Genomic DNA, 25,054 nt, shown 5'->3' on the forward strand with positions numbered 1-25,054 from the left:
AGTCCGTAGCCGACGCGTATCCCCTCCCTTGCATCACCGAGATCTTGGACCAGCTCGGGAGCGCAAAGTATTTTAGCACCTTCGACCTCGCGAGCGGGTTCCACCAAATTCCTATGGAACCCGCCGATATTCCGAAAACCGCATTTTCCACGCCGCACGGGCACTACGAGTTTAAAAGGATGCCTTTCGGCCTGAAAAATGCGCCCGCAACTTTCCAAAGACTCATGGACAACGTCCTGTCCGGTCTTCAAGGCAACGAAATTTTTGTTTATCTAGATGATATTGTCATATACGCCAGCTCTCTTCAGGCGAGTAACAACTGGGAAAAGTGGTTACCGTATGCAATGTTCTCGTATAATACTAGTGTACACGAGGGAACGCTGTATACACCGCACGAACTAGTGTTTGGAAGAATAGCAAGGACACCGTCAGCCACTCCTTTTCAGGATAATTCCGAAAACGAGACATATAGCGATTACCTTATCGAGCTCCACGAGAGAATTTCAAAATCACAGGAAATAGCGAAAACCAATTTAGATAACGCGAAACAAAAATCCAAATTCTATTACGATCGAAATCTTAACGTTCAAAATTTCGAGGTTGGTCAATGGGTTTATCTCTTAAAAGAACCCCATAAACATAAGTTTCAAGCACAGTATTCGGGACCATACAGAATTCTCGAAGTTTTGAACAAAAACAACGTCAAACTCAATGTAAAAGGCCGACATAAGATTGTGCATACTAATAAAATTAAGCTGTGTAAAAGAATGCATAGTATGTATAGCGCAAGAATGGGCGAAATGAAAGTGACACAATTCGAACTGAGTGATAGTGAAACCAGTGAACTTCAAACGAACGCTAATCGCGAAAGTGACTCTAGTTCCTCCAGTACGAACAATGCTCATCAACGCCGTCCAGTATTCAAACGACCTCGCCAGGACGAGCCAGGCGAGAAATTCCAACCCTCCGAGTTCCGAAGGACAGACAAGAGATCTCGGCATGGCCGAGATTCTTTTTCCAAGGGGGGTGGTGTAACGTCAGGCGTACCACCTTCCACCCCCAGGAGGCCGTCTCCACCCACGTCATCTCCAGAGGAGCAATACGACAACTACTTCCTGGACTCACCCGCAATTACGCACCCATATTCCCTATTCGCGTACATGCGGTCTTAGGTATAAGCACACGACACGTTCATGTACATACACACACCACAAACACATAGAATTAAGGAAATGTACATAATATAAGTGCGCTAGAATTAAGACACGTTCACGCTCGAGCGCGCGGCCGACGCGCGCGGCTCACCGCGTAACGCGGTCGTCCCCACCACGAGCGGCCTCCCCGCTCTTCCGCCACGCGCCGTCCCCACTCCGGGGCCCAGCGACTCGCGCGCCTCGCGACCCGAGGAGGTCGCGGACGCGCTGATCCGAAGTCAGTTCCTATCTCGCCTCCGAATCGAGCACTTGGCTCCCAAGCAACGAGCTCTCAGCTCTAATGCTTCTCTTTTTATCGCATCTCCCTTAGCGGAGTCCTTAACGTAAACTTAGTTCTATTTCAATCTCTTATTGTAACCTTATTCAATATCTTAGAATTAGTCGAAGTGTATTAGGGTAGTGAAATTATAGAATATACATTAGCTTTTACCAGATCCAACGCCTCTTTATTCAATATTCAATCATAATTCCTAATTCTAATTCGCTGGTACGCTCGCGAATATCTTACTAGTTCCGAATTCGTCTGCGATAGTCTTGAAGCTGGACGGTTAGAGCGAACCAACGCTTAGCTGCTCTTACTTCACTGCTACCGTAACCGAGTATCTTGCGCCCACGCGGATCCCTGCAAGCTAGAGCGAACCAACGCTTAGCCGAGCAGTACCCTGTCAAAGCGCAAATACTCTCGATGAACTCCGAGCCTCCGAGAAAGCGTACACGACGCGCGGGACGAAAAGAATATATTCGACATCTTATTCGCGAATACGTGGGAGGTACACCCGAGTACCCGTATCCGGATCACCATCGAGCAGCTTCCGTTCCCGTCAAGGAGGTTTTCGCCGCCGTACGTCGCGTACGAGCCCAGGACCGTCCAATTTCAGCGACGATACGCACCAGCCAGGATCAACCTGCGTGGCGCCTTGTTCCGATAACCGTTCCGCCGTTCCAGCCGTACGCCGCTGCGATCCCGGTCTCCGACCCACGACGTCCACGATACCTGGAACGGGAAAGCAAATAGAAATTCTATGCATCGAAAAGGTAAGTGCTGCATGTTTTATTCGGTAAATCGCGTCCTAACCGCCAACGAACCCAGCTCCGCGCAATTCGCGTTGATTTCGGGAACCGGCTTAGACTCGTTTAACGTATCGAGTGCATCGGCACTCTGGGACGTGACACTATATAGTGCGTGCTATGTTCGCATACCGACCTCTCTTCTACAAACTCCCCTCATCGCTCTTTTCAAGTGGCACCGAGAAGTGCTCGGATCGTCGTAAGCACGCCTCTCACGTTCTCGTCTGACGCAAAACCCGCTGACATTTCTTGTATATATCTTAGTAATTTTACGGTATTTTGATTTGATTTCTGGTGTCATTTCAAGGAAAAACTACAGGAAAACATGCATGTCCCAAAAAGTTGCGCTGAAATAACTCAATTCCCCGTAATCACTAATAAACTTGAATGTCCCCTGAGAGGGGACATCCGAGTGATATGCTAGAAATACGATGTCCCCTGAGAGGGGACAGCGGAGTGCAAAGGGTTAAAACGCGATATCGCATCTCATTTCTATGTTTCATGGTAAGATATAATATGATTTGCGAAGTGTTATGTATTCCTCGTCTACACTTCAAATGAACGTGAATGCGACACTTCCTTGCTAGGAAATAGCGTTTGCAGATGTCTACGTATCGAAGCAATAGAGTTCAAATGCTTCTAAAAACAAGATATCGCATCTCAATTCTATGTTTCATGATAAGATGTAATATTCATTGCGAAGTGTTATGTATTCCTCGCCTACACTTCAAATGAATGTAAATGCGACACTTCCTTGCAAGGAAATAGCGTTTGCAGATGTCTACGTATCGAAGCAATAGAGTTCAAATGCTTCCGAAATCGAGATATTGCATCTCATATCTATGTTTCATGATAAGATATAATATTCATTGCGAAGTGTTATGCATTCCTCGTCTACGATTCAAATGGAAGTAAATGCGACACTTCCTTGCTAGGAAATAGCGTTTGCAGATGTCTACGTATCGAAGCAATAGAGTTCAAATGCTTCTAAAAACAAGATGTCGCATCTCAATTCTAAGTTTCATGATAAGATGTAATATTCATTGCGAAGTGTTATGTATTCCTCGCCTACACTTCAAATGAATGTAAATGCGACACTTCCTTGCAAGGAAATAGCGTTTGCAGATGTCTACGTATCGAAGCAATACAGTTCAAATGCTTCTTAGAACGAGATGTTGCATCTCATATCTATGTTTCATGATAAGATATAATATTCATTGCGAAGTGCTATGCATTCCTCGTCTACACTTCAAATGAATGTAAATGCGACACTTCCTTGCTAGGAAATAGCGATTGCAGATGTTTACGTATCGTAGCAATAGAGTTCATATGATTCTTAAAACGCGATATCGCATATCATTTCTATGTTTCATGGTAAGATATAATATGATTTGCGAAGTATCATGTATTCCTCGTCTACACTTCAAATGAATGTAAATGCGACACTTCCTTGCTAGGAAATAGCGATTGCAGATGTCTACGTATCGTAGCAATAGAGTTCATATGATTCTTAAAACGCGATATCGAATCTCATTTCTATGTTTCATGGTAAGATATAACATGATTTGCGAAGTGTTATGTATTCCTCGTCTACACTTCAAATGAATGTAAATGCGACACTTCTTTGCTAGGAAATAGCGTTTGCAAATGTCTACATATCGTAGCAACAGTGTTCTAATGCTTCTTAAAACGCGATTTCGCATCTCATTTCTATGTTTCATGGTAAGATATAATATGATTTGCGACGTATCATGTATTCCTCGTCTACACTTCAAATGAATGTAAATGCGACACTTCCTTGCAAGGGAATAGCGTTTGCAGATGTCTACGTATCGAAGCAATACAGTTCAAATGCTTCTTAGAACGAGATATTGCATCTCATATCTATGTTTCATGATAAGATATAATATTCATTGCGAAGTGTTATGCATTCCTCGTCTACACTTCAAATGAATGTAAATGCGACACTTCCTTGCTAGGAAATAGCGATTGCAGATGTCTACGTATCGAAGCAATACAGTTCAAATGCTTCTTAGAACGAGATATTGCATCTCATATTTATGTTTCATGATAAGATATAATATTCATTGCGAAGTGTTATGCATTCCTCGTCTACACTTCAAGTGAATGTAAATGCGACACTTCCTTGCTAGGAAATAGCGATTGCAGATGTCTACGTATCGTAGCAATAGAGTTCATATGATTCTTAAAACGCGATATCGCATCTCATTCCTATGTTTCATGGTAAGATATAATATGATTTGCGAAGTGTTATGTATTCCTCGTCTACACTTCAAATGAATGTAAATGCGACACTTCTTTGCTAGGAAATAGCGTTTGCAAATGTCTACATATCGTAGCAACAGTGTTCTAATGCTTCTTAAAACGCGATATCGCATCTCATTTCTATGTTTCATGGTAAGATATAATATGATTTGCGAAGTGTTATGTATTCCTCGTCTACACTTCAAATGAATGTAAATGCGACACTTCTTTGCTAGGAAATAGCGTTTGCAAATGTCTACGTATCGAAGCAATAGAGTTCAAATGCTTCTAAAAACAAGATATCGCATCTCAATTCTATGTTTCATGATAAGATGTAATATTCATTGCGAAGTGTTATGTATTCCTCGCCTACACTTCAAACGAATGTAAATGCGACACTTCCTTGCAAGGAAATAGCGTTTGCAGATGTCTACGTATCGAAGCAATAGAGTTCAAATGCTTCCGAAATCGAGATATTGCATCTCATATCTATGTTTCATGATAAGATATAATATTCATTGCGAAGTGTTATGCATTCCTCGTCTACGATTCAAATGGAAGTAAATGCGACACTTCCTTGCTAGGAAATAGCGTTTGCAGATGTCTACGTATCGTAGCAATAGCTTTCTAATGCTTCTTAACCCTTTGCACTCCGCACGATTCTGGACACTGGCTATCAGCTACTCAGCGCCACTTTGCGGCAGAATCGAACATTTACAGACCCTCGTATTATTTGTTATAATTTTGAAACTAAATAACGTATTATAATGATATTGGGCTTAAATGAATTGCTTGAGATCGAGGAATGTATATTTGCAAAAAATCAATATTTTATTGTTTATAATTTTGTATAGTTTGATAAATTTTGAAACACTCCCCAATATGCATTGCAGGCTGATTAGTGCATGTTTCACAATAATAATTTGTTTGACGCATGCCACCAGGTGTTTTCCTGTTAGAGCACATAACACAGTCTCGTTTTCTTTGTCCCATATTGGGAATATGTAATTTGTTGTCCATTTTATTGTCCGCAGAAGATGTGGATGGACGCGTTCTCGACACACGAAAATCGCCCCTCAATTGGTCAATTAGTTTGACAAACGTTATGACAAACTTGTGGCGTGTCACTGATTGTCATTCAGGAATGTCATTCACTAAGAAAAGAATCACTTTTTCGATTTTCTCACTCGTTAGATCTATGTGTACTGCTCGAAGCTTCAAACTAGGCTGAGCTCAGCTTTAGAAATCTTTTCCTCCAGATTTAGATTTGTTTATTTATAATTATAAATCTTACTATATAGTGCGTGCTATGTTCGCATACCGACCTTTCTTCTACAAACTCCCCTCATCGCTCTTTTCAAGTGGCACCGAGAAGTGCTCGGATCGTCGTAAGCACGCCTCTCACGTTCTCGTCTGACGCAAAACCCGCTGACATTTCTTGTATATATCTTAGTAATTTTACGGTATTTTGATTTGATTTCTGGTGTCATTTCAAGGAAAAACTACAGGAAAACATGCATGTCCCAAAAAGTTGCGCTGAAATAACTCAATTCCCCGTAATCACTAATAAACTTGAATGTCCCCTGAGAGGGGACATCCAAGTGATATGCTAGAAATACGATGTCCCCTGAGAGGGGACAGCGGAGTGCAAAGGGTTAAAACGCGATATCGCATCTCATTTCTATGTTTCATGGTAAGATATAATATGATTTGCGAAGTGTTATGTATTCCTCGTCTACACTTCAAATGAATGTGAATGCGACACTTCCTTGCTAGGAAATAGCGTTTGCAGATGTCTACGTATCGAAGCAATAGAGTTCAAATGCTTCTAAAAACAAGATATCGCATCTCAATTCTATGTTTCATGATAAGATGTAATATTCATTGCGAAGTGTTATGTATTCCTCGCCTACACTTCAAACGAATGTAAATGCGACACTTCCTTGCAAGGAAATAGCGTTTGCAGATGTCTACGTATCGAAGCAATAGAGTTCAAATGCTTCCGAAATCGAGATATTGCATCTCATATCTATGTTTCATGATAAGATATAATATTCATTGCGAAGTGTTATGCATTCCTCGTCTACGATTCAAATGGAAGTAAATGCGACACTTCCTTGCTAGGAAATAGCGTTTGCAGATGTCTACGTATCGAAGCAATAGAGTTCAAATGCTTCTAAAAACAAGATGTCGCATCTCAATTCTAAGTTTCATGATAAGATGTAATATTCATTGCGAAGTGTTATGTATTCCTCGCCTACACTTCAAATGAATGTAAATGCGACACTTCCTTGCAAGGAAATAGCGTTTGCAGATGTCTACGTATCGAAGCAATAGAGTTCAAATGCTTCCGAAATCGAGATATTGCATCTCATATCTATGTTTCATGATAAGATATAATATTCATTGCGAAGTGTTATGCATTCCTCGTCTACGATCCAAATGGAAGTAAATGCGACACTTCCTTGCTAGGAAATAGCGTTTGCAGATGTCTACGTATCGAAGCAATAGAGTTCAAATGCTTCTAAAAACAAGATGTCGCATCTCAATTCTAAGTTTCATGATAAGATGTAATATTCATTGCGAAGTGTTATGTATTCCTCGCCTACACTTCAAATGAATGTAAATGCGACACTTCCTGGCTAGGAAATAGCGTTTGCAGATGTCTACGTATCGAAGCAATAGAGTTCAAATGCTTCTTAAAACGAGATATTGCATCTCATATCTATGTTTCCTGATAAGATATAATATTCATTGCGAAGTGTTATGCATTCCTCGTCTACGAATCAAATGAATGTAAATGCGACACTTCCTTGCAAGGAAATAGCGTTTGCAGAAGTCTACGTATCGTAGCAATAGTGTTCTTATGATTCTTAAAACGCGATATTGCATCTCATTTCTATGTTTCATGGTAAGATATAACATGATTTGCGAAGTGTTATGTATTCCTCGTCTACACTTCAAATGAATGTGAATGCGACGCTTCCTCGCTATGAAATAGCGTTTGCAGATGTCTAGGTATCGTAGCAATAGAGTTCTAATGCTTCTTAAAACGCGATATCGCATCTCATTTCTATGTTTCATGGTAAGATATAATATGATTTGCGAAGTGTTATGTATTCCTCGTCTACACTTCAAATGAATGTAAATGCGACACTTCCTCGCAGGGAAATAGCGTTTGCAAATATCTACCTATCGTCGTAGCAATAGTGTTCTAATTCTTCTTAAAACGCGATATCGCATCTCATTTCTATGTTTCATGGTAAGATATAATATGATTTGCGAAGTATCATGTATTCCTCGTCTACACTTCAAATGAATGTAAATGCGACACTTCCTGGCTAGGAAATAGCGTTTGCAGATGTCTACGTATCGAAGCAATAGAGTTCATATGCTGCTTAAAACGAGATATTGCATCTCATATCTATGTTTCCTGATAAGATATAATATTCATTGCGAAGTGTTATGCATTCCTCGTCTACGAATCAAATGAATGTAAATGCGACACTTCCTTGCAAGGAAATAGCGTTTGCAGAAGTCTACGTATCGTAGCAATAGTGTTCTTATGATTCTTAAAACGCGATATTGCATCTCATTTCTATGTTTCATGGTAAGATATAACATGATTTGCGAAGTGTTATGTATTCCTCGTCTACACTTCAAATGAATGTGAATGCGACGCTTCCTCGCTAGGAAATAGCGTTTGCAGATGTCTACGTATCGTAGCAATAGAGTTCTAATGCTTCTTAAAACGCGATATCGCATCTCATTTCTATGTTTCATGGTAAGATATAATATGATTTGCGAAGTGATATGTATTCCTCGTCTATACTTCAAATGAATGTAAATGCGACACTTCTTTACTAGGAAATAGCGTTTGCAAGTGTCTACATATCGTAGCAACAGTGTTCTAATGCTTCTTAAAACGCGATATCGCGTCTCATTTCTATGTTTCATGGTAAGATATAATATGATTTGCGAAGTGTTATGTATTCCTCGCCTACACTTCAAATGAATGTAAATGCGACACTTCTTTGCTAGGAAATAGCGTTTGCAGATGTCTAGGTATCGTAGCAATAGAGTTCTAAAGCTTCTTAAAACGCGATATCGCATCTCATTTCTATGTTTGATGGTAAGATATAATATGATTTGCGAAGTGTTATGTATTCCTCGTCTACACTTCAAATGATTGTAAATGCGACACTTCCTCGCTAGGAAATAGCGTTTGCAAATATCTACCTATCGTCGTAGCAATAGTGTTCTAATTCTTCTTAAAACGCGATATCGCATCTCATTTCTATGTTTCATGGTAAGATATAATATGATTTGCGAAGTGTTATGTATTCCTCGTCTACACTTCAAATGAATGTGAATGCGACACTTCCTCGCTAGGAAATAGCGTTTGCAGATGTCTACGTATCGTAGCAATAGAGTTCTAATGCTTCTTAAAACGCGATATCGCATCTCATTTCTATGTTTCATGGTAAGATATAATATGAATTGCGAAGTGATATCTTTTCCTCGTCTACACTTCAAATGAATGTAAATGCGACACTTCTTTGCTAGGAAATAGCGTTTGCAAATGTCTACATATCGTAGCAACAGTGTTCTAATGCTTCTTAAAACGCGATTTCGCATCTCATTTCTATGTTTCATGGTAAGATATAATATGATTTGCGACGTATCATGTATTCCTCGTCTACACTTCAAATGAATGTAAATGCGACACTTCCTTGCAAGGGAATAGCGTTTGCAGATGTCTACGTATCGAAGCAATACAGTTCAAATGCTTCTTAGAACGAGATATTGCATCTCATATCTATGTTTCATGATAAGATATAATATTCATTGCGAAGTGTTATGCATTCCTCGTCTACACTTCAAATGAATGTAAATGCGACACTTCCTTGCTAGGAAATAGCGATTGCAGATGTCTACGTATCGAAGCAATACAGTTCAAATGCTTCTTAGAACGAGATATTGCATCTCATATTTATGTTTCATGATAAGATATAATATTCATTGCGAAGTGTTATGCATTCCTCGTCTACACTTCAAATGAATGTAAATGCGACACTTCCTTGCTAGGAAATAGCGATTGCAGATGTCTACGTATCGTAGCAATAGAGTTCATATGATTCTTAAAACGCGATATCGCATCTCATTCCTATGTTTCATGGTAAGATATAATATGATTTGCGAAGTGTTATGCATTCCTCGTCTACACTTCAAATGAATGTAAATGCGACACTTCCTTGCTAGGAAATAGCGATTGCAGATGTCTACGTATCGTAGCAATAGAGTTCATATGATTCTTAAAACGCGATATCGCATATCATTTCTATGTTTCATGGTAAGATATAATATGATTTGCGAAGTGTTATGTATTCCTCGTCTACACATCAAATGAATGTAAATGCGATACTTCCTTGCTAGGAAATAGCGTTTGCAGATGTCTACGTATCGTAGCAATAGCTTTCTAATGCTTCTTAAAACGCGATATCGCATCTCATTTCTATGTTTCATGGTAAGATATAATATAATTTGCGAAGTGTTATGTATTCCTCGTCTACACTTCAAATGAACGTGAATGCGACACTTCCTTGCTAGGAAATAGCGTTTGCAGATGTCTACGTATCGAAGCAATAGAGTTCAAATGCTTCTAAAAACAAGATATCGCATCTCAATTCTATGTTTCATGATAAGATGTAATATTCATTGCGAAGTGTTATGTATTCCTCGCCTACACTTCAAATGAATGTAAATGCGACACTTCCTTGCAAGGAAATAGCGTTTGCAGATGTCTACGTATCGAAGCAATAGAGTTCAAATGCTTCCGAAATCGAGATATTGCATCTCATATCTATGTTTCATGATAAGATAGAATATTCATTGCGAAGTGTTATGCATTCCTCGTCTACGATTCAAATGGAAGTAAATGCGACACTTCCTTGCTAGGAAATAGCGTTTGCAGATGTCTACGTATCGAAGCAATAGAGTTCAAATGCTTCTAAAAACAAGATGTCGCATCTCAATTCTAAGTTTCATGATAAGATGTAATATTCATTGCGAAGTGTTATGTATTCCTCGCCTACACTTCAAATGAATGTAAATGCGACACTTCCTGGCTAGGAAATAGCGTTTGCAGATGTCTACGTATCGAAGCAATAGAGTTCAAATGCTTCTTAAAACGAGATATTGCATCTCATATCTATGTTTCCTGATAAGATATAATATTCATTGCGAAGTGTTATGCATTCCTCGTCTACGAATCAAATGAATGTAAATGCGACACTTCCTTGCAAGGAAATAGCGTTTGCAGAAGTCTACGTATCGTAGCAATAGTGTTCTTATGCTTCTTAAAACGCGATATTGCATCTCATTTCTATGTTACATGGTAAGATATAATATGATTTGCGAAGTGTTATGTATTCCTCGTCTACACTTCAAATGAATGTAAATGCGACACTTCCTCGCTAGGAAATAGCGTTTGCAAATATCTACCTATCGTCGTAGCAATAGTGTTCTAATTCTTCTTAAAACGCGATATCGCATCTCATTTCTATGTTTCATGGTAAGATATAATATGATTTGCGAAGAATCATGTATTCCTCGTCTACACTTCAAATGAATGTAAATGCGACACTTCCTTGCTAGGAAATAGCGATTGCAGATGTCTACGTATCGAAGCAATAGAGTTCAAATGCTTCTTAAAACGAGATATTGCATCTCATATCTATGTTTCCTGATAAGATATAATATTCATTGCGAAGTGTTATGCATTCCTCGTCTACGAATCAAATGAATGTAAATGCGACACTTCCTTGCAAGGAAATAGCGTTTGCAGAAGTCTACGTATCGTAGCAATAGTGTTCTTATGCTTCTTAAAACGCGATATTGCATCTCATTTCTATGTTACATGGTAAGATATAATATGATTTGCGAAGTGTTATGTATTCCTCGTCTACACTTCAAATGAATGTAAATGCGACACTTCCTCGCTAGGAAATAGCGTTTGCAAATATCTACCTATCGTCGTAGCAATAGTGTTCTAATTCTTCTTAAAACGCGATATCGCATCTCATTTCTATGTTTCATGGTAAGATATAATATGATTTGCGAAGAATCATGTATTCCTCGTCTACACTTCAAATGAATGTAAATGCGACACTTCCTTGCTAGGAAATAGCGATTGCAGATGTCTACGTATCGTAGCAATAGAGTTCATATGATTCTTAAAACGCGATATCGCATCTCATTTCTATGTTTCATGGTAAGATATAATATGATTTGCGAAGTGTTATGTATTCCTCGTCTATACTTCAAATGAATGTAAATGCGACACTTCTTTGCTAGGAAATAGCGTTTGCAAATGTCTACATATCCTAGCAACAGTGTTCTAATGCTTCTTAAAACGCGATATCGCATCTCATTTCTATGTTTCATGGTACGATATAATATGATTTGTGAAGTATCATGTATTCCTCGTCTACACTTCAAATGAATGTAAATGCGACACTTCCTTGCATGGAAATAGCGTTTGCAGATGTCTACGTATCGAAGCAATACAGTTCAAATGCTTCTTAGAACGAGATATTGCATCTCATATCTATCTTTCATGATAAGATATAATATTCATTGCGAAGTGTTATGCATTCCTCGTCTACACTCAAATGAATGTAAATGCGACACTTCCTTGCTAGGAAATAGCGATTGCAGATGTCTACGTATCGTAGCAATAGAGTTCATATGATTCTTAAAACGCGATATCGCATATCATTTCTATGTTTCATGGTACGATATAATATGATTTGTGAAGTATCATGTATTCCTCGTCTACACTTCAAGTGAATGTAAATGCGACACTTCCTTGCAAGGAAATAGCGTTTGCAGATGTCTACGTATCGAAGCAATACAGTTCAAATGCTTCTTAGAACGAGATATTGCATCTCATATCTATCTTTCATGATAAGATATAATATTCATTGCGAAGTGTTATGCATTCCTCGTCTACACTTCAAATGAATGTAAATGCGACACTTCCTTGCTAGGAAATAGCGATTGCAGATGTCTACGTATCGTAGCAATAGAGTTCATATGATTCTTAAAACGCGATATCGCATATCATTTCTATGTTTCATGGTAAGATATAATATGATTTGCGAAGTGTTATGTATTCCTCGTCTACACTTCAAATGAATGTAAATGCGACACTTCCTTGCAAGGGAATAGCGTTTGGAGATGTCTACGTATCGTAGCAATAGCTTTCTAATGCTTCTTAAAACGCGATATCGCATCTCATTTCTATGTTTCATGGTAAGATATAATATTCATTGCGAAGTGTCATGCATTCCTCGTCTACGAATCAAATGAATGTAAATGCGACACTTCCTCGCTAGGAAATAGCGTTTGCAAATGTCTACATATCGTAGCAATAGTGTTCTAATTCTTCTTAAAAAGCGATATCGCATCTCATTTCTATGTTTCATGGTAAGATATAATATGATTTGCGAAGTATCATGTATTCCTCGTTTACACTTCAAATGAATGTGAATGCGACACTTCCTCGCTAGCAAACAGCGTTTGCAGATGTCTACGTATCGTAGCAATAGAGTTCTAACGCTTCTTAAAACGCTATATCGCATCTCATTTCTATGTTTCATGGTAAGATATAATATTCATTGCGAAGTGTTATGCATTCCTCGTCTACACTTGAAATGAATGTGAATGCGACACTTCCTTGCTAGGAAATAGCGATTGCAGATATCTACGTATCGTAGCAATAGAGTTCATATGATTCTTAAAACGCGATATCGCATCTCATTTCTATGCTTCATGGTAAGATATAATATGATTTGCGAAGTGTTATGTATTCCTCGCCTACACTTCAAATGAATGTAAATGCGACACTTCCTTGCTAGGAAATAGCGATTGCAGATGTCTACGTATCGTTGCAATAGAGTTCATATGATTCTTAGAACGCGATATCGCATCTCATTTCTATGTTTCATGGTAAGATATAATACGATTTGCGAAGTGCTATGTATTCCTCGCCTGCACTTCAAATGAATGTAAATGCGACACTTCCTCGCTAGGAAATAGCGTTTGCAAATGTCTACCTATCGTAGCAATAGTGTTCTAATTCTTCTTAAAACGCGATATCGCATCTCATTTCTATGTTTCATGGTAAGATATAATATGATTTGCGAAGTGTTATGTATTCCTCGCCTACACTTCAAATGAATGTAAATGCGACACTTCCTTGCTAGGAAATAGCGTTTGCAGATGTCTACGTATCGTAGGGATAGAGTTCCAATCCTTCTTAAAACGCGATATCGCATCTCATTTCTATGCTCCATGGTAAGATATAATATGATTTGCGAAGTGTTATGTATTCCTCGTCTACACTTCAAATGAATGTGAATGCGACACTTCCTTGCAAGGAAATAGCGTTTGCAGATATCTACGTATCGTAGCAATAGAGTTCTTATGCTTCTTAAAACGCGATATCGCGTCTCATTTCTATGTTTCATGGTAAGATATAATATGATTTGCGAAGTGTTATGTATTCCTCGTCTACACTTCAAATGAATGTAAATGCGACACTTCCTTGCAAGGAAATAGCGTTTGCAGATGTCTACGTATCGTAGCAATAGATTTCTTATGATTCTTAAAACGCGATATCGCATCTCATTTCTATGTTTCATGGTAAGATATAATATGATTTGCGAAGTGTTATCTTTTCCTCGTCTACACTTCAAATGAATGTAAATGCGACACTTCTTTGCTAGGAAATAGCGTTTGCAAATGTCTACATATCGTAGCAACAGTGTTCTAATGCTTCTTAAAACGCGATTTCGCATCTCATTTCTATGTTTCATGGTAAGATATAATATGATTTGCGACGTATCATGTATTCCTCGTCTACACTTCAAATGAATGTAAATGCGACACTTCCTTGCAAGGGAATAGCGTTTGCAGATGTATACGTATCGAAGCAATACAGTTCAAATGCTTCTTAGAACGAGATATTGCATCTCATATCTATGTTTCATGATAAGATATAATATTCATTGCGAAGTGTTATGCATTCCTCGGCAACACTTCAAATGAATGTAAATGCGACACTTCCTTGCTAGGAAATGGCGATTGCAGATGTCTACGTATCGTAGCAATAGAGTTCATATGATTCTTAAAACGCGATATCGCATATCATTTCTATGTTTCATGGTAAGATATAATATGATTTGCGAAGTGTTATGTATTCCTCGTCTACACTTCAAATGAATGTGAATGCGACACTTCCTCGCTAGGAAATAGCGTTTGCAGATGTCTACGTTTCGTAGCAATAGAGTTCTAATGCTACTTAAAACGCGATATCGCATCTCATTTCTATGTTTCATGGTAAGATATAATATGATTTGCGAAGTGTTATCTTTTCCTCGTCTACACTTCAAATGAATGTAAATGCGACACTTCTTTGCTAGGAAATAGCGTTTGCAAATGTCTACATATCGTAGCAACAGTGTTCTAATGCTTCTTAAAACGCGATTTCGCATCTCATTTCTATGTTTCATGGTAAGATATAATATGATTTGCGACGTATCATGTATTCCTCGTCTACACTTCAAATGAATGTAAATGCGACACTTCCTTGCAAGGGAATAGCGTTTGCAGATGTATACGTATCGAAGCAATACAGTTCAAATGCTTCTTAGAACGAGATATTGCATCTCATATCTATGTTTCATGATAAGATATAATATTCATTGCGAAGTGTTATGCATTCCTCGTCTACACTTCAAATGAATGTGAATGCGACGCTTCCTCGCTAGGAAATAGCGTTTGCAGATGTCTACGTATCGAAGCAATAGAGTTCAAATGCTTCTTAAAACGAGATATTGCATCTCATATCTATGTTTCCTGATAAGATATAATATTCATTGCGAAGTGTTATGCATTCCTCGTCTACGAATCAAATGAATGTAAATGCGACACTTCCTTGCAAGGAAATAGCGTTTGCAGAAGTCTACGTATCGTAGCAACAGTGTTCTAATGCTTCTTAAAACGCGATATCGCGTCTCATTTCTATGTTTCATGGTAAGATATAATATGATTTGCGAAGTGTTATGTATTCCTCGCCTACACTTCAAATGAATGTAAATGCGACACTTCTTTGCTAGGAAATAGCGTTTGCAGATGTCTAGGTATCGTAGCAATAGAGTTCTAAAGCTTCTTAAAACGCGATATCGCATCTCATTTCTATGTTTCATGGTAAGATATAATATGATTTGCGAAGTGTTATGTATTCCTCGTCTACACTTCAAATGATTGTAAATGCGACACTTCCTCGCTAGGAAATAGCGTTTGCAAATATCTACCTATCGTCGTAGCAATAGTGTTCTAATTCTTCTTAAAACGCGATATCGCATCTCATTTCTATGTTTCAAGGTAAGATATAATATGATTTGCGAAGAATCATGTATTCCTCGTCTACACTTCAAATGAATGTAAATGCGACACTTCCTTGCTAGGAAATAGCGATTGCAGATGTCTACGTATCGTAGCAATAGAGTTCATATGATTCTTAAAACGCGATATCGCATCTCATTTCTATGTTTCATGGTAAGATATAATATGATTTGCGAAGTGTTATGTATTCCTTGTCTACACTTCAAATGAATGTAAATGCGACACTTCTTTGCTAGGAAATAGCGTTTGCAAATGTCTACATATCGTAGCAACAGTGTTCTAATGCTTCTTAAAACGCGATATCGCATCTCATTTCTATGTTGCATGGTAAGATATAATATGATTTGCGAAGTGTTATGTATTCCTCGTCTACACTTCAAATGAATGTGAATGCGACACTTCCTCGCTAGGAAATAGCGTTTGCAGATGTCTACGTATCGTAGCAATAGAGTTCTAATGCTTCGTAAAACGCGATATCGCATCTCATTTCTATGTTTCATGGTAAGATATAATATGAATTGCGAAGTGTTATCTTTTCCTCGTCTACACTTCAAATGAATGTAAATGCGACACTTCTTTGCTAGGAAATATCGTTTGCAAATGTCTACATATCGTAGCAACAGTGTTCTAATGCTTCTTAAAACGCGATTTCGCATCTCATTTCTATGTTTCATGGTAAGATATAATATGATTTGCGACGTATCATGTATTCCTCGTCTACACTTCAAATGAATGTAAATGCGACACTTCCTTGCTAGGAAATAGCGATTGCAGATGTCTACGTATCGTAGCAATAGAGTTCATATGATTCTTAAAACGCGATATCGCATCTCATTTCTATGTTTCATGGTAAGATATAATATGATTTGCGAAGTGTTATGTATTCCTCGTCTACACTTCAAATGAATGTAAATGCGACACTTCTTTGCTAGGAAATAGCGTTTGCAAATGTCTACATATCGTAGCAACAGTGTTCTAATGCTTCTTAAAACGCGATATCGCATCTCATTTCTATGTTTCATGGTAAGATATAATATGATTTGCGAAGTGTTATGTATTCCTCGTCTACACTTCAAATGAATGTGAATGCGACACTTCCTCGCTAGGAAATAGCGTTTGCAGATGTCTACGTATCGTAGCAATAGAGTTCTAATGCTTCTTAAAACGCGATATCGCATCTCATTTCTATGTTTCATGGTAAGATATAATATGAATTGCGAAGTGTTATCTTTTCCTCGTCTACACTTCAAATGAATGTAAATGCGACACTTCTTTGCTAGGAAATAGCGTTTGCAAATGTCTACATATCGTAGCAACAGTGTTCTAATGCTTCTTAAAACGCGATTTCGCATCTCATTTCTATGTTTCATGGTAAGATATAATATGATTTGCGACGTATCATGTATTCCTCGTCTACACTTCAAATGAATGTAAATGCGACACTTCCTTGCAAGGGAATAGCGTTTGCAGATGTCTACGTATCGAAGCAATACAGTTCAAATGCTTCTTAGAACGAGATATTGCATCTCATATCTATGTTTCATGATAAGATATAATATTCATTGCGAAGTGTTATGCATTCCTCGTCTACACTTCAAATGAATGTAAATGCGACACTTCCTTGCTAGGAAATAGCGATTGCAGATGTCTACGTATCGAAGCAATACAGTTCAAATGCTTCTTAGAACGAGATATTGCATCTCATATTTATGTTTCATGATAAGATATAATATTCATTGCGAAGTGTTATGCATTCCTCGTCTACACTTCAAATGAATGTAAATGCGACACTTCCTTGCTAGGAAATAGCGATTGCAGATGTCTACGTATCGTAGCAATAGAGTTCATATGATTCTTAAAACGCGATATCGCATCTCATTCCTATGTTTCATGGTAAGATATAATATGATTTGCGAAGTGTTATGTATTCCTCGTCTACACTTCAAATGAATGTAAATGCGACACTTCTTTGCTAGGAAATAGCGTTTGCAAATGTCTACATATCGTAGCAACAGTGTTCTAATGCTTCTTAAAACGCGATATCGCATCTCATTTCTATGTTTCATGGTAAGATATAATATGATTTGCGAAGTGTTATGTATTCCTCGTCTACACTTCAAATGAATGTAAATGCGACACTTCTTTGCTAGGAAATAGCGTTTGCAAATGTCTACATATCGTAGAAACAGTGTTCTAATGCTTCTTAAAACGCGATATCGCATCTCGTTTCTATGTTTCATGGTAAGATATAATATGATTTGCGAAGTATCATGTATTCCTCGTCTACACTTCAAATGAATGTAAATGCGACACTTCCTTGCAAGGAAATAGCGTTTGCAGATGTCTACGTATCGTAGCAATAGAGTTCATATGATTCTTAAAACGCGATATCGCATCTCATTTCTATGTTTCATGGTAAGATATAATATGATTTGCGAAGTGTTATGTATTCCTCGTCTACACTTCAAATGAATGTAAATGCGACACTTCTTTGCTAGGAAATAGCGTTTGCAAATGTCTACATATCGTAGCAACAGTGTTCTAATGCTTCTTAAAACGCGATATCGCATCTCATTTCTATGTTTCATGGTAAGATATAATATGATTTGCGATGTGTTATGTATTCCTCGTCTACACTTCAAATGAATGTGAATGCGACACTTCCTCGCTAGGAAATAGCGTTTGCAGATGTCTACGTATCGTAGCAATAGAGTTCTAATGCTTCTTAAAACGCGATATCGCATCTCATTTCTATGTTTCATGGTAAGATATAATATGAATTGCGAAGTGTTATCTTTTCCTCGTCTACACTTCAAATGAATGTAAATGCGACACTTCTTTGCTAGGAAATAGCGTTTGCAAATGTCTACATATCGTAGCAACAGTGTTCTAATGCTTCTTAAAACGCGATTTCGCATCTCATTTCTATGTTTCATGGTAAGATATAATATGATTTGCGACGTATCATGTATTCCTCGTCTACACTTCAAATGAATGTAAATGCGACACTTCCTTGCAAGGGAATAGCGTTTGCAGATGTCTACGTATCGAAGCAATACAGTTCAAATGCTTCTTAGAACGAGATATTGCATCTCATATCTATGTTTCATGATAAGATATAATATTCATTGCGAAGTGTTATGCATTCCTCGTCTACACTTCAAATGAATGTAAATGCGACACTTCCTTGCTAGGAAATAGCGATTGCAGATGTCTACGTATCGAAGCAATACAGTTCAAATGCTTCTTAGAACGAGATATTGCATCTCATATTTATGTTTCATGATAAGATATAATATTCATTGCGAAGTGTTATGCATTCCTCGTCTACACTTCAAATGAATGTAAATGCGACACTTCCTTGCTAGGAAATAGCGATTGCAGATGTCTACGTATCGTAGCAATAGAGTTCATATGATTCTTAAAACGCGATATCGCATCTCATTCCTATGTTTCATGGTAAGATATAATATGATTTGCGAAGTGTTATGTATTCCTCGTCTACACTTCAAATGAATGTAAATGCGACACTTCTTTGCTAGGAAATAGCGTTTGCAAATGTCTACATATCGTAGCAACAGTGTTCTAATGCTTCTTAAAACGCGATATCGCATCTCATTTCTATGTTTCATGGTAAGATATAATATGATTTGCGAAGTGTTATGTATTCCTCGTCTACACTTCAAATGAATGTAAATGCGACACTTCTTTGCTAGGAAATAGCGTTTGCAAATGTCTACATATCGTAGCAACAGTGTTCTAATGCTTCTTAAAACGCGATATCGCATCTCGTTTCTATGTTTCATGGTAAGATATAATATGATTTGCGAAGTATCATGTATTCCTCGTCTACACTTCAAATGAATGTAAATGCGACACTTCCTTGCAAGGAAATAGCGTTTGCAGATGTATACGTATCGAAGCAATACAGTTCAAATGCTTCTTAGAACGAGATGTTGCATCTCATATCTATGTTTCATGATAAGATATAATATTCATTGCGAAGTGCTATGCATTCCTCGTCTACACTTCAAATGAATGTAAATGCGACACTTCCTTGCTAGGAAATAGCGATTGCAGATGTTTACGTATTGTAGCAATAGAGTTCATATGATTCTTAAAACGCGATATCGCATATCATTTCTATGTTTCATGGTAAGATATAATATGATTTGCGAAGTATCATGTATTCCTCGTCTACACTTCAAATGAATGTAAATGCGACACTTCCTTGCTAGGAAATAGCGATTGCAGATGTCTACGTATCGTAGCAATAGAGTTCATATGATTCTTAAAACGCGATATCGAATCTCATTTCTATGTTTCATGGTAAGATATAACATGATTTGCGAAGTGTTATGTATTCCTCGTCTACACTTCAAATGAATGTAAATGCGATACTTCCTCGCTAGGAAATAGCGTTTGCAGATGTCTGCGTATCGTAGCAATAGCTTTCTAATGCTTCTTAAAACGCGATATCGCATCTCATTTCTATGTTTCATGGTAAGATATAATATGATTTGCGAAGTGTTATGTATTCCTCGTCTACACTTCAAATGAATATAAATGCGACACTTCCTTGCAAGGAAATAGCGTTTGCAGATGTCTACGTATCGAAGCAATAGAGTTCAAATGCTTCCGAAATCGAGATATTGCATCTCATATCTATGTTTCATGATAAGATATAATATTCATTGCGAAGTGTTATGCATTCCTCGTCTACGATTCAAATGGAAGTAAATGCGACACTTCCTTGCTAGGAAATAGCGTTTGCAGATGTCTACGTATCGAAGCAATAGAGTTCAAATGCTTCTAAAAACAAGATGTCGCATCTCAATTCTAAGTTTCATGATAAGATGTAATATTCATTGCGAAGTGTTATGTATTCCTCGCCTACACTTCAAATGAATGTAAATGCGACACTTCCTTGCAAGGAAATAGCGTTTGCAGATGTCTACGTATCGAAGCAATAGAGTTCAAATGCTTCCGAAATCGAGATATTGCATCTCATATCTATGTTTCATGATAAGATATAATATTCATTGCGAAGTGTTATGCATTCCTCGTCTACGATTCAAATGGAAGTAAATGCGACACTTCCTTGCTAGGAAATAGCGTTTGCAGATGTCTACGTATCGAAGCAATAGAGTTCAAATGCTTCTAAAAACAAGATGTCGCATCTCAATTCTAAGTTTCATGATAAGATGTAATATTCATTGCGAAGTGTTATGTATTCCTCGCCTACACTTCAAATGAATGTAAATGCGACACTTCCTGGCTAGGAAATAGCGTTTGCAGATGTCTACGTATCGAAGCAATAGAGTTCAAATGCTTCTTAAAACGAGATATTGCAACTCATATCTATGTTTCCTGATAAGATATAATATTCATTGCGAAGTGTTATGCATTCCTCGTCTACGAATCAAATGAATGTAAATGCGACACTTCCTTGCAAGGAAATAGCGTTTGCAGAAGTCTACGTATCGTAGCAATAGTGTTCTTATGATTCTTAAAACGCGATATTGCATCTCATTTCTATGTTTCATGGTAAGATATAACATGATTTGCGAAGTGTTATGTATTCCTCGTCTACACTTCAAATGAATGTGAATGCGACGCTTCCTCGCTATGAAATAGCGTTTGCAGATGTCTAGGTATCGTAGCAATAGAGTTCTAATGCTTCTTAAAACGCGATATCGCATCTCATTTCTATGTTTCATGGTAAGATATAATATGATTTGCGAAGTGTTATGTATTCCTCGTCTACACTTCAAATGAATGTAAATGCGACACTTCCTCGCAGGGAAATAGCGTTTGCAAATATCTACCTATCGTCGTAGCAATAGTGTTCTAATTCTTCTTAAAACGCGATATCGCATCTCATTTCTATGTTTCATGGTAAGATATAATATGATTTGCGAAGTATCATGTATTCCTCGTCTACACTTCAAATGAATGTAAATGCGACACTTCCTGGCTAGGAAATAGCGTTTGCAGATGTCTACGTATCGAAGCAATAGAGTTCATATGCTGCTTAAAACGAGATATTGCATCTCATATCTATGTTTCCTGATAAGATATAATATTCATTGCGAAGTGTTATGCATTCCTCGTCTACGAATCAAATGAATGTAAATGCGACACTTCCTTGCAAGGAAATAGCGTTTGCAGAAGTCTACGTATCGTAGCAATAGTGTTCTTATGATTCTTAAAACGCGATATTGCATCTCATTTCTATGTTTCATGGTAAGATATAACATGATTTGCGAAGTCTTATGTATTCCTCGTCTACACATCAAATGAATGTGAATGCGACGCTTCCTCGCTATGAAATAGCGTTTGCAGATGTCTAGGTATCGTAGCAATAGAGTTCTAATGCTTCTTAAAACGCGATATCGCATCTCATTTCTATGTTTCATGGTAAGATATAATATGATTTGGGAAGTGTTATGTATTCCTCGTCTACACTTCAAATGAATGTAAATGCGACACTTCCTCGCAGGGAAATAGCGTTTGCAAATATCTACCTATCGTCGTAGCAATAGTGTTCTAATTCTTCTTAAAACGCGATATCGCATCTCATTTCTATGTTTCATGGTAAGATATAATATGATTTGCGAAGTATCATGTATTCCTCGTCTACACTTCAAATGAATGTAAATGCGACACTTCCTGGCTAGGAAATAGCGTTTGCAGATGTCTACGTATCGAAGCAATAGAGTTCATATGCTTCTTAAAACGAGATATTGCATCTCATATCTATGTTTCCTGATAAGATATAATATTCATTGCGAAGTGTTATGCATTCCTCGTCTACGAATCAAATGAATGTAAATGCGACACTTCCTTGCAAGGAAATAGCGTTTGCAGAAGTCTACGTATCGTAGCAATAGTGTTCTTATGATTCTTAAAACGCGATATTGCATCTCATTTCTATGTTTCATGGTAAGATATAACATGATTTGCGAAGTGTTATGTATTCCTCGTCTACACTTCAAATGAATGTGAATGCGACGCTTCCTCGCTAGGAAATAGCGTTTGCAGATGTCTACGTATCGTAGCAATAGAGTTCTAATGCTTCTTAAAACGCGATATCGCATCTCATTTCTATGTTTCATGGTAAGATATAATATGATTTGCGAAGTGATATGTATTCCTCGTCTATACTTCAAATGAATGTAAATGCGACACTTCTTTGCTAGGAAATAGCGTTTGCAAATGTCTACATATCGTAGCAACAGTGTTCTAATGCTTCTTAAAACGCGATATCGCGTCTCATTTCTATGTTTCATGGTAAGATATAATATGATTTGCGAAGTGTTATGTATTCCTCGCCTACACTTCAAATGAATGTAAATGCGACACTTCTTTGCTAGGAAATAGCGTTTGCAGATGTCTAGGTATCGTAGCAATAGAGTTCTAAAGCTTCTTAAAACGCGATATCGCATCTCATTTCTATGTTTCATGGTAAGATATAATATGATTTGCGAAGTGTTATGTATTCCTCGTCTACACTTCAAATGATTGTAAATGCGACACTTCCTCGCTAGGAAATAGCGTTTGCAAATATCTACCTATCGTCGTAGCAATAGTGTTCTAATTCTTCTTAAAACGCGATATCGCATCTCATTTCTATGTTTCATGGTAAGATATAATATGATTTGCGAAGAATCATGTATTCCTCGTCTACACTTCAAATGAATGTAAATGCGACACTTCCTTGCTAGGAAATAGCGATTGCAGATGTCTACGTATCGTAGCAATAGAGTTCATATGATTCTTAAAACGCGATATCGCATCTCATTTCTATGTTTCATGGTAAGATATAATATGATTTGCGAAGTATCATGTATTCCTCGTCTACACTTCAAATGAATGTAAATGCGACACTTCCTGGCTAGGAAATAGCGTTTGCAGATGTCTACGTATCGAAGCAATAGAGTTCATATGCTTCTTAAAACGAGATATTGCATCTCATATCTATGTTTCCTGATAAGATATAATATTCATTGCGAAGTGTTATGCTTTCCTCGTCTACGAATCAAATGAATGTAAATGCGACACTTCCTTGCAAGGAAATAGCGTTTGCAGAAGTCTACGTATCGTAGCAATAGTGTTCTTATGATTCTTAAAACGCGATATTGCATCCCATTTCTATGTTTCATGGTAAGATATAACATGATTTGCGAAGTGTTATGTATTCCTCGTCTACACTTCAAATGAATGTGAATGCGACGCTTCCTCGCTAGGAAATAGCGTTTGCAGATGTCTACGTATCGTAGCAATAGAGTTCTAATGCTTCTTAAAACGCGATATCGCATCTCATTTCTATGTTTCATGGTAAGATATAATATGATTTGCGAAGTGATATGTATTCCTCGTCTATACTTCAAATGAATGTAAATGCGACACTTCTTTGCTAGGAAATAGCGTTTGCAAATGTCTACATATCGTAGCAACAGTGTTCTAATGCTTCTTAAAACGCGATATCGCGTCTCATTTCTATGTTTCATGGTAAGATATAATATGATTTGCGAAGTGTTATGTATTCCTCGCCTACACTTCAAATGAATGTAAATGCGACACTTCTTTGCTAGGAAATAGCGTTTGCAGATGTCTAGGTATCGTAGCAATAGAGTTCTAAAGCTTCTTAAAACGCGATATCGCATCTCATTTCTATGTTTCATGGTAAGATATAATATGATTTGCGAAGTGTTATGTATTCCTCGTCTACACTTCAAATGATTGTAAATGCGACACTTCCTCGCTAGGAAATAGCGTTTGCAAACATCTACCTATCGTCGTAGCAATAGTGTTCTAATTCTTCTTAAAACGCGATATCGCATCTCATTTCTATGTTTCATGGTAAGATATAATATGATTTGCGAAGAATCATGTATTCCTCGTCTACACTTCAAATGAATGTAAATGCGACACTTCCTTGCTAGGAAATAGCGATTGCAGATGTCTACGTATCGTAGCAATAGAGTTCATATGATTCTTAAAACGCGATATCGCATCTCATTTCTATGTTT

Source organism: Xylocopa sonorina, chromosome 4 (assembly GCF_050948175.1).
Source record: "Xylocopa sonorina isolate GNS202 chromosome 4, iyXylSono1_principal, whole genome shotgun sequence".
In the NCBI taxonomy this organism is placed as follows: Eukaryota; Metazoa; Arthropoda; class Insecta; order Hymenoptera; family Apidae; genus Xylocopa; species Xylocopa sonorina.